Source organism: Trichechus manatus, unplaced genomic scaffold (assembly GCF_000243295.1).
Source record: "Trichechus manatus latirostris isolate Lorelei unplaced genomic scaffold, TriManLat1.0 scaffold00017, whole genome shotgun sequence".
In the NCBI taxonomy this organism is placed as follows: Eukaryota; Metazoa; Chordata; class Mammalia; order Sirenia; family Trichechidae; genus Trichechus; species Trichechus manatus.
The window spans coordinates 15,003,816-15,014,931 of record NW_004443953.1 but is presented as its reverse complement, the minus strand read 5'-3'; positions in this window follow the sequence as shown (position 1 = coordinate 15,014,931).

Sequence of the window (11,116 nt, the reverse complement as noted above, 5' to 3'; positions counted from 1 at the left end):
GAGGAGGAGTGTGCTGTCACAGTATGGGGAGAGCAATTAGAATCACATAACAATGTATGTATAAATTTTTGTATGGGAAAAAATTAAAAAATAATAAAAAAAAAGAATGTTGGACTCTGCCCTGGATACAGATCCTATTTCACATGTACATCATCAACATGGTAGCATTCTTCTCCCCTGAAGTGACTTTGGTGGAGTGTGACTAGCAGGGAGGCTAAGAGCTGAAGGAAGAATCATGCTCATAATAATACTTACCTATAGAAAGCCTTTCATCTGATGATGTCAAAGCACCTTATGAACCATGATTAATCCTCACAACACTTCTGCTTGGTAGTTAAGTGTGATTACCCCATTTTTATAGATTAGGGCATGAAGGCAATTCTACCTCTGAAGTGGAGGAACAGCAAAAAAGAGAGTGATGCCAGGCTCAGCAAGTAGAAGCCAGGCCCTTTTCACCCTTTTCCTCCCCAGTGCACACTAAATATGGCTATTAACAGGAAGGAGCTCAAGAAGAGTCTCAAAGACTCAAGAAGTCAAATGGAGGGTGAGGAGTAGAAGAGAAAGAGAATGAAAAGTAATAAATAGCCCAGAAGGAGGTTAGAGGTTCTCTCTGACTTCCTGTAAGTATAATCCTACCAGCCACATGTGAGGGAAACCAAATGTCATGCAAAGCAGTGAAATTGTCACCCTCTGGAGGTGGGACCCTGTAGGCGAAAGGTCAGAATAATCCCTTCTCTAGCAAAGCAGAAGTCTCAATACTATTTTTAGAAACTCCTAGAATTTACCACCTCACCATGATATTAAAAGAACCAGATAATTAGTTTCTCACCACGGAGTACAGGGCCACACTCCTCTCCACCTCAGCTGAAGGGCTTCCAAGAAGTTGTGGATAGAATAGTTGTTAGTAAAGTGAATCACACCTTGAACACACTGGGGCTCCTCATAGTTACAGGACTTGGGTGGAGAATCAAGGCAAAGCACAGTCATCACCCCACCTGAGCAGCTTTTAAGTTTAGTCTAGTGGTTAGGAGTGTGGGCTTTGAAGTCACGCAGACCAGAGGAGCTCCGACCCCAGCCTTGCCTCCCACCATAGCTGTGCTCTCTGGCCAAGTGGCCTGACCTCTTTGAGTCTCAGTTTTCTCGTCTGTTAATTAGGGCTAGTCATGCCCTCACTCACAGGGTTGTTGGAAGAGCTGCATGCAATAATACTAATTCCTTGTAAGCATTCAATGAACAGTTGCTATTATTATGTTCTTGAGTTTTACGTATTGGTTTACCTTTCTTAAAGGGATATCTCTTCTAGGTGACTGGAAAGATGATTCCTTACTCAGATTCCTTAGGGTTCTAAAACAGATCATTTCTCCAAGCTGGTTTAGAGTGCCCTCCAAATCCAGGTCTACGAAACATGACTGATTTTACTTGGCCTAGAAGGTCCTTGTTCTTTGTTTCCCTTGGGACAGCACAGATCAAAAGAGATCAGTGCAGTCTCTAGGCTGATGCATATAGTCATTTTTCAAGAGAACCAGCATTATTTTTCTTACAATAGAGGGTGTAAAGCAATGATTGAACCTTTTTCAGTACCCCCCTGAGAATTTGATAAATGTTATAGCCCTCTCCCTCCCCCAAAATGCACATGCACACAAAGTAATCCTAAGGGAATTTGGGCAGAGTGAAATGTTTTGTCTTTTGCAACCATGAGAGTCTATCTAAAATAGAAACAAGTAAAATGTCTTTCTGTAAAGGTACGAGTATCATTTACCAGACATTTCCATTCTCCTCCTCACTGATATTTTATATCTATGGATTTTGTTCAAAGCCCAGCAATTAAAAGCATAGGCATTTGGAAAAATTAATATATTATTATAAGAATATTGGGTACTTTTCAATATTTATTATTATTGGCCTTACAGGTAAAATGTTTATCTTTTTTCAAACAAGTCTGATTATAACTATGTGAAAAAATATGTGTGTGCAGAGATTGGAAAGAAACAGAAAAATGAAAACGGTTGTTGGGGTGGCAGAATAAATATTTTTTTCCTTCATAACACGCTCCTCAGTGTTGATGTTATGTGATCTCAGACATAAATAAATCTAAGAAAAAACTTCATTTAAAACAATATGTCTAGGAGTAACAAAATGACCAAAGAAAATATATTTAAACAGGAGAATTAATAATCTTTCATTATTTCTCCTTTGGAAATTCATCCACATTGACAAGAAAAGATTGAGTGTTCCACCTTATCCAGCATTTCTATTCCACAGGAGTCTCTGAGGGCCATGTGATTCCTTTGCAGGAAGGATTTTATAACATTCTAAGCCCTTTAGGCGCCCTCATTCCTGCAGCTGCTAAGACAGAAAATAGAAAACCATAATAGTCAAGCTGTAAAAGGCACAGACAACTAAAATATCGCTAGGGTGTCTCTGGGAAACTGAAAACTCAGCAACATGTGATTTTAGTGAAACTACCAAGGAGAAGGTCCAGAGAGAAAGCGCCAGAAAAAGTGTAGACAGAGTGGTCTGTGTCAGCCAGGTTAGAGCACTGGTAGGACCTATGGTCTGTGAAAACTGAATCTCATGCAATTCATGGACCCAAATGCCTTAGGAATATTCTTCCTGAAGACCATAGTCATCAGCCAATCCAGGTTTCACTGAGCACATTTTATATGCCAGGCTGGGCTACATGTGGTAGGTACCAAGAAAAATCAGGTCCAATCCCTGACCTCACATTATAGTCTGCTTTGGAAGACAGGATTCAGCCATCAAGGAAGCACCTGCTGTGTAAGAGAACCATAGGAGCAAGACATTGAGCTCCTACTGGTGCCAGGTCATGGCCTAGGCTCTAGGGACACACTGGTGAACAAGAGAAAGTTCCTGACTTCAGGGGCTCACATTTTTGTGAGGGAGTCAGACAATAAACATGAAAACAAATAAACAGGATCACTTCAAACAGAGATGAAAACAAAACAGCAATGTGTTAAAGAGTGCTTGGCCTCTTTGGGGAGATGGCATTTGAGCACTGGATGATAGAAAGAAGCCAGTCTTGACAGAGGATCTATAGTGTGTGTGGCAGATCAGGAAGAGATGAAGAACAGCTGTAAGGAGGGAATCCTATAAGGAGTAGGGGAAATGAAGCAATGCCGGACTTTATTCTGCAGATCAGAGAAGCTGCCACTCCTTACCTCTGCTCTCATGACAGACATTGCTAATCCAACCCAGTACTCTCTCCCACCAGGCCCAGTGGCAGCCTCTCGAGTAGACACTACCAATCAACTGGAGGTGATGTGTGAGCTGAAGACAATTTGCTATCCATACTATACACGACGGGAAGCCTTTTAAAGGTTTACAGCAAGAGGTTATCAAAATAAAAGCAGTGTTTTAAGAAAGGTAACTTAAAGGGAACTGAAATCGGTATTCCTGAGGCCACTTAGAAGACAATAATAACTGTTGACATTTATTAAGCATCTACTATGTGCCAGCATTTTACAATGTTATTCGTTTTCATCAACCTTGCAAGATAGATATTTCAGCTGATAAAGAAACTAAGGCTCAAAGAAGCTAAGTTTTTTGCCCAAGTGGAGAAGCCAAGATTTGAACTTAAGTCATTTGATTTCAAAGCCCTTGCTCATTTTACTACGGAACACTAATATTCTAAATGTAAGATGATAGGAATATGGAGTGGGGATGGAAAGATTGAAGAACATGGGGGAAAAATTAGTGGGAGTTGACATTAGATATTACAGTCCCCGGGAGGCTCAAACGGCTAAGTCCACAACTACTAACCAAAAGATTGGCAGTTTGAACCTACCTAGAGGTGCCTAGGAAGAAAGGCCTGGCGATCTGCTTATGAAAGATCACAGCTTTGAAAACCCTATGGAGTGCAGTTCTACTGTGACACACATGGGATCAACACAACAGCAACTGTTTTTTTAATTTGTTTGTTTTTTGGATATTACAAGGAAGGCAAAGCTAGGGTCAAAGATAACCACAGCAAGATAAAATATAACTTGATTTATGCATAGAAAAAAGTCTCGACTGATCACACCAATTTGTTCATAGTGGTTACTTCTGAGGAGTGGACTGGAGAGTGGTAGTTGGGGACATTTTCACTTGTCACTTAATATGTTTCTTTTTTTTTTGCATTAAGTATGTATTTTTATAATTTAAAAAATTAAACTGTTTATTTTTAAAAAAACTATATGTGGGTGACTGAGAGAAGCCAGATTTTGAGTGGGGGATGGGTAAAGATAATATGTTGGGGTTTAGATATGTCTAGTGGAGTCGATGGTGGGTCAACCATGTGGCAAGGCCCCACAATGTTTTAGTTTGAATTCAGAATTCAGGCACATTTGGGGTTCCAAGCTCTGACTCTTCATTTTGGGATGTGGCCATCCCAGGCCATCCTGTCTGCCACCCAACTGTCCCCACTCACTAGGCAGGTCCTTTAAGCCAAGAGCACCAGGGACTCGTGTCAAAATTCTAGCACCAGCTTGACCTGGCATCTGGGACCAGGGCTGAACCCAGAGCAAGGCAGAGGGGCACCACTCTGTGCATATTGCTTCTCTTCATTTGCTCACAGTTCCCCAGATTGGTCCCGGCAAGTGGTAGGGGAAGGGGAGGGGAGGAACTCTTCTGGTATTCCTGGCCCCTGGCGAAATGCTAGAGACCTCATCTGGGGGTAAGCCCTTGCCAGGAGAGACCTTACGGGGGTGCTTGACCTCTCTGTGCCCTGTATGGGCATCACCCCATATCTATTTACCTCAAAGCAATGGAGCTGTGAGCAATCGCTAATAAAAAGAGCCATTTAATAACTAGCTGTTTACATAATCACAACCATAACAAAAATAATAATAATGATAATATGTCCAGGAAAAACAACAGTCCGTTGAAAATTTGAGAGTAGATTCCTGAGGCAGGAATAAGATGCTCCCATAATCATCTTACTCAAGATGCTCTTTAATAGAAGGTAATAACCAGAAATGAAACCATCAACCTAATGTATGCCATGTCATAAAAAATAATTGCTGGGTCTGCCCAGCTCCTTGGAGCAAGCCTTCCTGTGCCCTGCTTCTTTCTTGCCAGCTGCAGACTTCATTTCCACCACCGCTTAGGAGCGAGCGACCTCTCCAGCAGGAGGGCTTTCAGGATCAGAGCAGAGAGGGCCTGTGAAGCCAACACATATTGTCCCAGCTTCCGAGCAGTCAGGATGCTTTGAACTCCAGGCGTGGGCTGTTTCCTCTGTGGGACAGAAGAGCATGGGGCAGAGCCGGGATGAACACATGTCCCTCCTGTTTGTTTACCACATGTGTGGCTTCCAAGCAGTCTGGTCTGGAATGGGTCTCCTGGAATGGGCCCGGGTGGGCTTCTGTGTGGGACCCCCAGCACTGCAAGACTTGAAAGCCTCCCTTGGGCTCTCAAGAAGTCAGTCACGTGGTCATTTCCCAACTCCAAAGCCTAGAAATGTGTCATTTCTTTAGAAACCAGCCTGAAGATAGCTACCTAAATACACCAGCTTTCTGAACGTGCTAATGGCCCCATTGGCATGGGGGAGGGGGACACATGAGTCATGTCCTGCCAGGCCTGCACGTGTGTCTTCGTGAGAGTTTACGGCTGACATTTGACCTGCAGTCTCTCTGTCCCCATGGTCAACGCCCCGTGACCCTGGAACTCCACTTTCAGTTTAAGAGGCATGATTCTAAGGCATCTCTTCAGCAGTGTGACCTTTGACAGGGAAATTCCTCCCAAGCAGCAGAAAGCAAATCTTGTGGTTGCTGGGTGTGACGTAGCACTTTTACCTGTGTCAAGATCCCTTTGAACCTGTGAAATTTGGGAAAGATCCCAGTTCTCTTTCTGAAACACCAGCCTGAGTGTAGTGGCCCTGCCCTGCATTACTCAGAGTCTTGAAGTTGATTCATTTCAGTGATACAGAGAATGGGGAATCAGACAGCCACCCTCTCTTACACACCTCTTTGTCACATTTAATCACTAAGAATCATCTAACATAATTTTCTTTTTAATAGAACGCCATCTCTCCCTAATTCTTTTTTATTTTTTTGAAATTGTGATTTAGTCATCTAACCTAATTTGGATTTTTTAAAAGAATTATTAATGTTATTTCAAAATTTTTAAATTGTTTGATTGTGGTAAAATATATATAAGGAAACATGCTAATTCAACTATGTTTTACATGTACAATTCAGTGAGATTGGTTTTGTTCATTATGTTGTGCAACCACCACCATTATCCATTTCCAAATTGTTCTTACCATCATTAACAGAAACTCAGGGCCTTCTAAGCTAAGACTCCCCTTCCCCACCCCCCCACCCTTGATAGCCACTAATAAAATTTGGTCTCTATACATTTGCCTTTTTCATTTAAGTGGGCTCACACAGTATTTGTCCTTCTGTGACCGACTTATTTCACTCAGAATGATGTTTTCAAGGTTGATCTGTTGTAGCGTGTATCCGGACTTCTCAAATTTTATTTATGAAAACTGAAGAGAACACTAGGCCCCCAACTGAGGCCTCATGGTTAGAGAGAGCGCACTGGCAGCTTCGGCCCTAGGTGGACTTGCTTCACGCTCTGCCTTCATGTCTAATGCGGCCCCTAAATCTGCTCTTCCTTTGGGTCGTTCAGTGACATTCCTTTCATCTCTCAGATGAATCTCTATCTGGTGCGGTCGGTAGCTCCTTCCTTCCTTGGCAAGATTTGTGAGCCAAAGGTAGACAGGATCATCTCTAAGGAAGCCCTCAAGTAGGTAATCCCTCCCCGCCAGTTTTGGGTTTAACAAATCCCCTCTTGCCTGTCTCATTTCCTCTTCCTCCCATGGTTCTGCCTGAGCCTGTCATGTCTCTTCCTTGACTGCCCACAGTCCTAACAGTGTGACTTAGGTTTGTAACATCCCACAGAATATCTGAACCTCATAACCGGCGAAGGGCTTGCACTCTTTTTCTCCCCCTCCCCTGCCCCAACATTGCCTTCGTGGTTGACCTTTCTCTACAGGAAGAGTGTTCATACAGCTCAGGACAGACAGGGATTGGACATTTCCCCTTACTTTGCTTCCCAGAACTGAATTCCGGTGGTTTGTGCTATAGGCTGGAAAGGGTCTCTTCATGTAGCTCGCCTTCGAAAGTTCCCAGCTGAGTGACATACCAGCATCTTCCCAAAGGGGCTCAACCTGCCCTACCCACTGTGGTGACCACTAGTCCCATGTGCCTACTGGGCACTTGACATGCAGGTGGTCTGAACTAAAACACGCTGTAAGTGTAAAATACACACTCGATTTGAATATTTAGCAAAACAACAACAAAGAATTTCGATTATCTCATTAATAATTTTTAAATTGATTACATGTTGAATGATAATATTTTGGATATATTGGATTAAATAAAATACATTATTATTATTAATTTCACCTTTTTACTTTTTAAAAACGTGACTACTAGAAATTTTAAAATTGTATCTGCTATTCCGACAGATTTGTCTGGGGATAGACACCAGCCAATACTTTACAGAGCTCCTGAGACCCCCCCCCTTAGCCTTTTTGAAATCGCTCCAGAACACGGCCTTAAGGCTGATCTCCTAAGTGGTGATTTCCACCCACACACACAATGAAAATGGGATTAAGGGAAAAAAGTTAAAAAAAAAAAATCTTCCCTTAAACTGCCTGATTAGTGGTCCCTGGGGATTCTGATCTTTTAGGCTTTAATTGCTTTCAATGTGGTTGCCCCCAAGAAGCATTTTTATTACTGTTGCTGTTATTAAGACCAATGTTAATAATAACCATAATAATCATCTTTTGAGCTAGAGTGAGTAAAATATTCGACGAGAGTGAGTTGTGTACCCATTAACTCAGGGCACTGGAGTGCGTGCTTGGAAAATTAGCTCTTCTAGGAATTAAATGATACCTCTGAGCCCTAAAAGAGTTAATGGGAAGGAATGTGCTGCCAGGCGATGTTTTCCTGAACTACAGGTGGAGGTGCCCAGGCACACATGCACGTACAAAAAAGTTGTCACTGTGTCTCTGCAATCCTGTTTTCCCTGGTGTGTCAGAAGCAGCTCCAGCTGCACCGGCATTCTAGTGCAGAAGTAGCTGAAAACCCATCCAAGCAGCTCATGACTCTATAGAAGGTCCCTGGAGGGTCTAGTAGGAGTTTCACATCCAAGTCTATACTACTGGGGCAGCCTCCTACTGGCTGCTCTGTCTTCAGATCCTCCTTTCTGTCCGCCTGGCTGCCGTGCTAATCTTCCTGTACTGTAAAAGGGTCCATGGGACTCCCCTGCTCAGAAATTTTTAATAAGTCTTTGTTGTCTGAAGGGTAAATCCCAAACTCCCTAGGACTGAAGGCCCTCGGTTATCTGGCCCTGGGTTCCTTCTCTCACTTTATTTACCACTACTCCAAGCATTATTTAACCCAGCGGCTGCTTCATTCATTCATTCCACAGACATGTATTGAACTCTTGCACTTTACAAACCTTGAAGACACAACAGACACCATTTCTATCCTCTGAATTCTACTGCCTATTGGAGAAATAATTACACAAATAATTGTTTCATGGTAACTGTTATGAAGGAGAAGTACAGGGGGCTGGAGAAGAAGTATTTATCTGTCCTTAAGCCTTAGTTATGGAGCCGTGGTTAAGTGGTTAAGTGCTTGGCTGCAAACCAAAAGTTCGGCAGTTCAAACCCACCAGCCACTCCTGTGGGGGAAAGATGTGGCAGTTTGCTTCCATAAAGATTACAGTCTTGGAAACCATACGGGACAGTTCTGCTGTGTCCTATAGTGTCACTCTGAGATGGAATCGACTCAGTGGCAATTTTTTTTTTTTTTTTAAGCCTTTCTTCTCCACCTCAAGTGGAAGCTCCCTGAGGAAGGGTCGTGTTTTACCTCCCTAGGAGAACCCACCACATGGCTCAGCTCGTGGTGAGTGCTCAGGCAATTCATGGCATTGATAATTGATGGCTAAATATCAGAAGTGGATGAGCTCTTCCAAGTTTCATAGTCAGTGGTTTTCCATCTCTGTGCCCTGTAGCCTAGAGTCCAGAAGTGCCTTCAGGGAAGGGTGGCATGAGAGTGTTAGGTAGGGTGTAGGACTGTGGTCCACCCCTGCCAGGCTTTGAGCAAGGCATTCAACTTAGGTACCTTTCTGTGAATGTTGCCCAATACTGTAGATAATGCACCAAACTGCTGGCTCGGGTGCTTTTCACAAAATTGTGTTTAATTACAATATGTTTTTATTCAGTAGGGTACTTTGATTGAGTAGCAACACTTTTTCTTCTTTTTAAAATACTTTAGATCCTTTGATAAGTCTCTCCTCCAAACGGAGGCCACAGAAAGGAAGATGATGGCTCCTCCCCTTGTCGTTGTTCAGACACTACCAGGAAGGTGTTCTGATGGTGAGCATATCACAGGGGAAGTGTGGTGGGTGATGCCCGTCAAAGTCATGGTGTCCCGCCCTCACATTGTCAACCAGGGAGCATGTGAAGCAGGAACAAAGGTGACAACATCTGCCCATTGAGACACAAGTGTTACATCATCCAAGTCCACGAAGAGTTTCTGTGGAACCAGAACAATTGAGTTTCTTGGTAGCTGCTGTGAGGTGTTTAATGAGTTTAAGTGAACATGGATCGTATGAAATCATAACTTGCATTTTCTTCTTCATGCTGGACTAACTGGGCCAGCAAGTAGTTTTCTTTCTGTCTTTTCTTTTTTTAATAGTATTTTATTGTGTTTTCAGTGAAAGTTTACACAGCAAATTAGGTTCCCATTTGACAATTTCTATACAAATTATTCAGTGGCGTTAGTTACATTTTTCACAATGTGTCAAGATTCTCTTTAGTTGCATTTTGGTTGTTCCATTTCCAGTGCTTTAGTTTCCCTGGCCCCTTATCCTCTCATCTTTGCTTTGTGCAATTGTTGACATTTTGGTCTCATACAGATGTTTTTAAACGAAGCACTGTACTCACAGGTAATATCCTTTACTTTGTGGTCTAATCTGTTATTTTGCTAAAAGGTGACCTCAGGGAAAAGTTTCAGTTTAAGGTTTAAAGAGTATCTCAGGGCAATAGTCTAAGGGAGTCCTCTAGCCTCAACTGGTCCAGTAAGTCCGGACTTTTTAAGAATTTGAGTTCTGTTCCACGTTTTTCTCCCATTCTATCAGGGTCTATCTATTGTGACCCGTATCAGAACAGTTGATAGTGGTAGCCGGGCACCATCTAGTTCTTCTGGTTTCAGGGTAGATGAGGCTGTGGCTCCTGTAGGCTATTAGCCTGATAGACTAGTTTCTTCTGTGAGACTTTGGGGCAGCAGTTTTCTAAGAGACGCCCTCAGGTCACCTGTCAGAATCATCTGGGGATTCCTACACCTCACCCCAAACCTTACAAACCAGGTTCTCTGGCGTAAGACCCAGGAATCTCACCCTAGTGGACTTTTGTGCAAACTCACTAGCATTCAAGAACTACTTTTGAGTGTGTCCACTCCACAACCCTTTCCTTGATTCCCACCTCCATTTTCTTTTCGTTTTTTTTTTTTTTTAGTTGTGCTTTAGGTGAAAGTTTGCAGCTCAAGTTAATTTCTCACACAAAAATTTATACACATATTGTTTTGTGACATTAGTTGCAATCCCCACAATGTGACAGCTCACTCCCCCTTTCCACCCTGGCTTTCCTGTGTCCATTCAACCAGTTCCTGTCCCCTCCTGCCTTCTTATCCTGCCTCCAGACAGGAGCTGCCCATTTGGTCTCGTGCATCTGATAGAACTAAGAAGCACGCTCCTCGCGTGTTTTATAGTCCTGTCTAATCTTTATCTGAAGCGTAGGCTTCGGGAATGGTTTCACTTCTGGGTTAACAGAGTGCCCAGGAGCCATAGTTTTGGGGGTTCCTCCAGTCTCTGTCAGATCATTAAGTCTGGCCTTTTTACGTAAATTTGAGTTCCGCTCCACACTTTTCTCCTCCTCCATCTGGGATTCTCTGTTGTGTTCCCTGTCAGGGCAGTCACTGGTGGTAGCTGGGCACCATCTAGTTCTTCCGGTCTCAGGCTGGTGCAGTCTCTGGTTTATGTGGTCCTGTAGTCTCTTGGGCTAATATTTTCCTCGTTTCTCTGTTTTCTTCATTCTCCT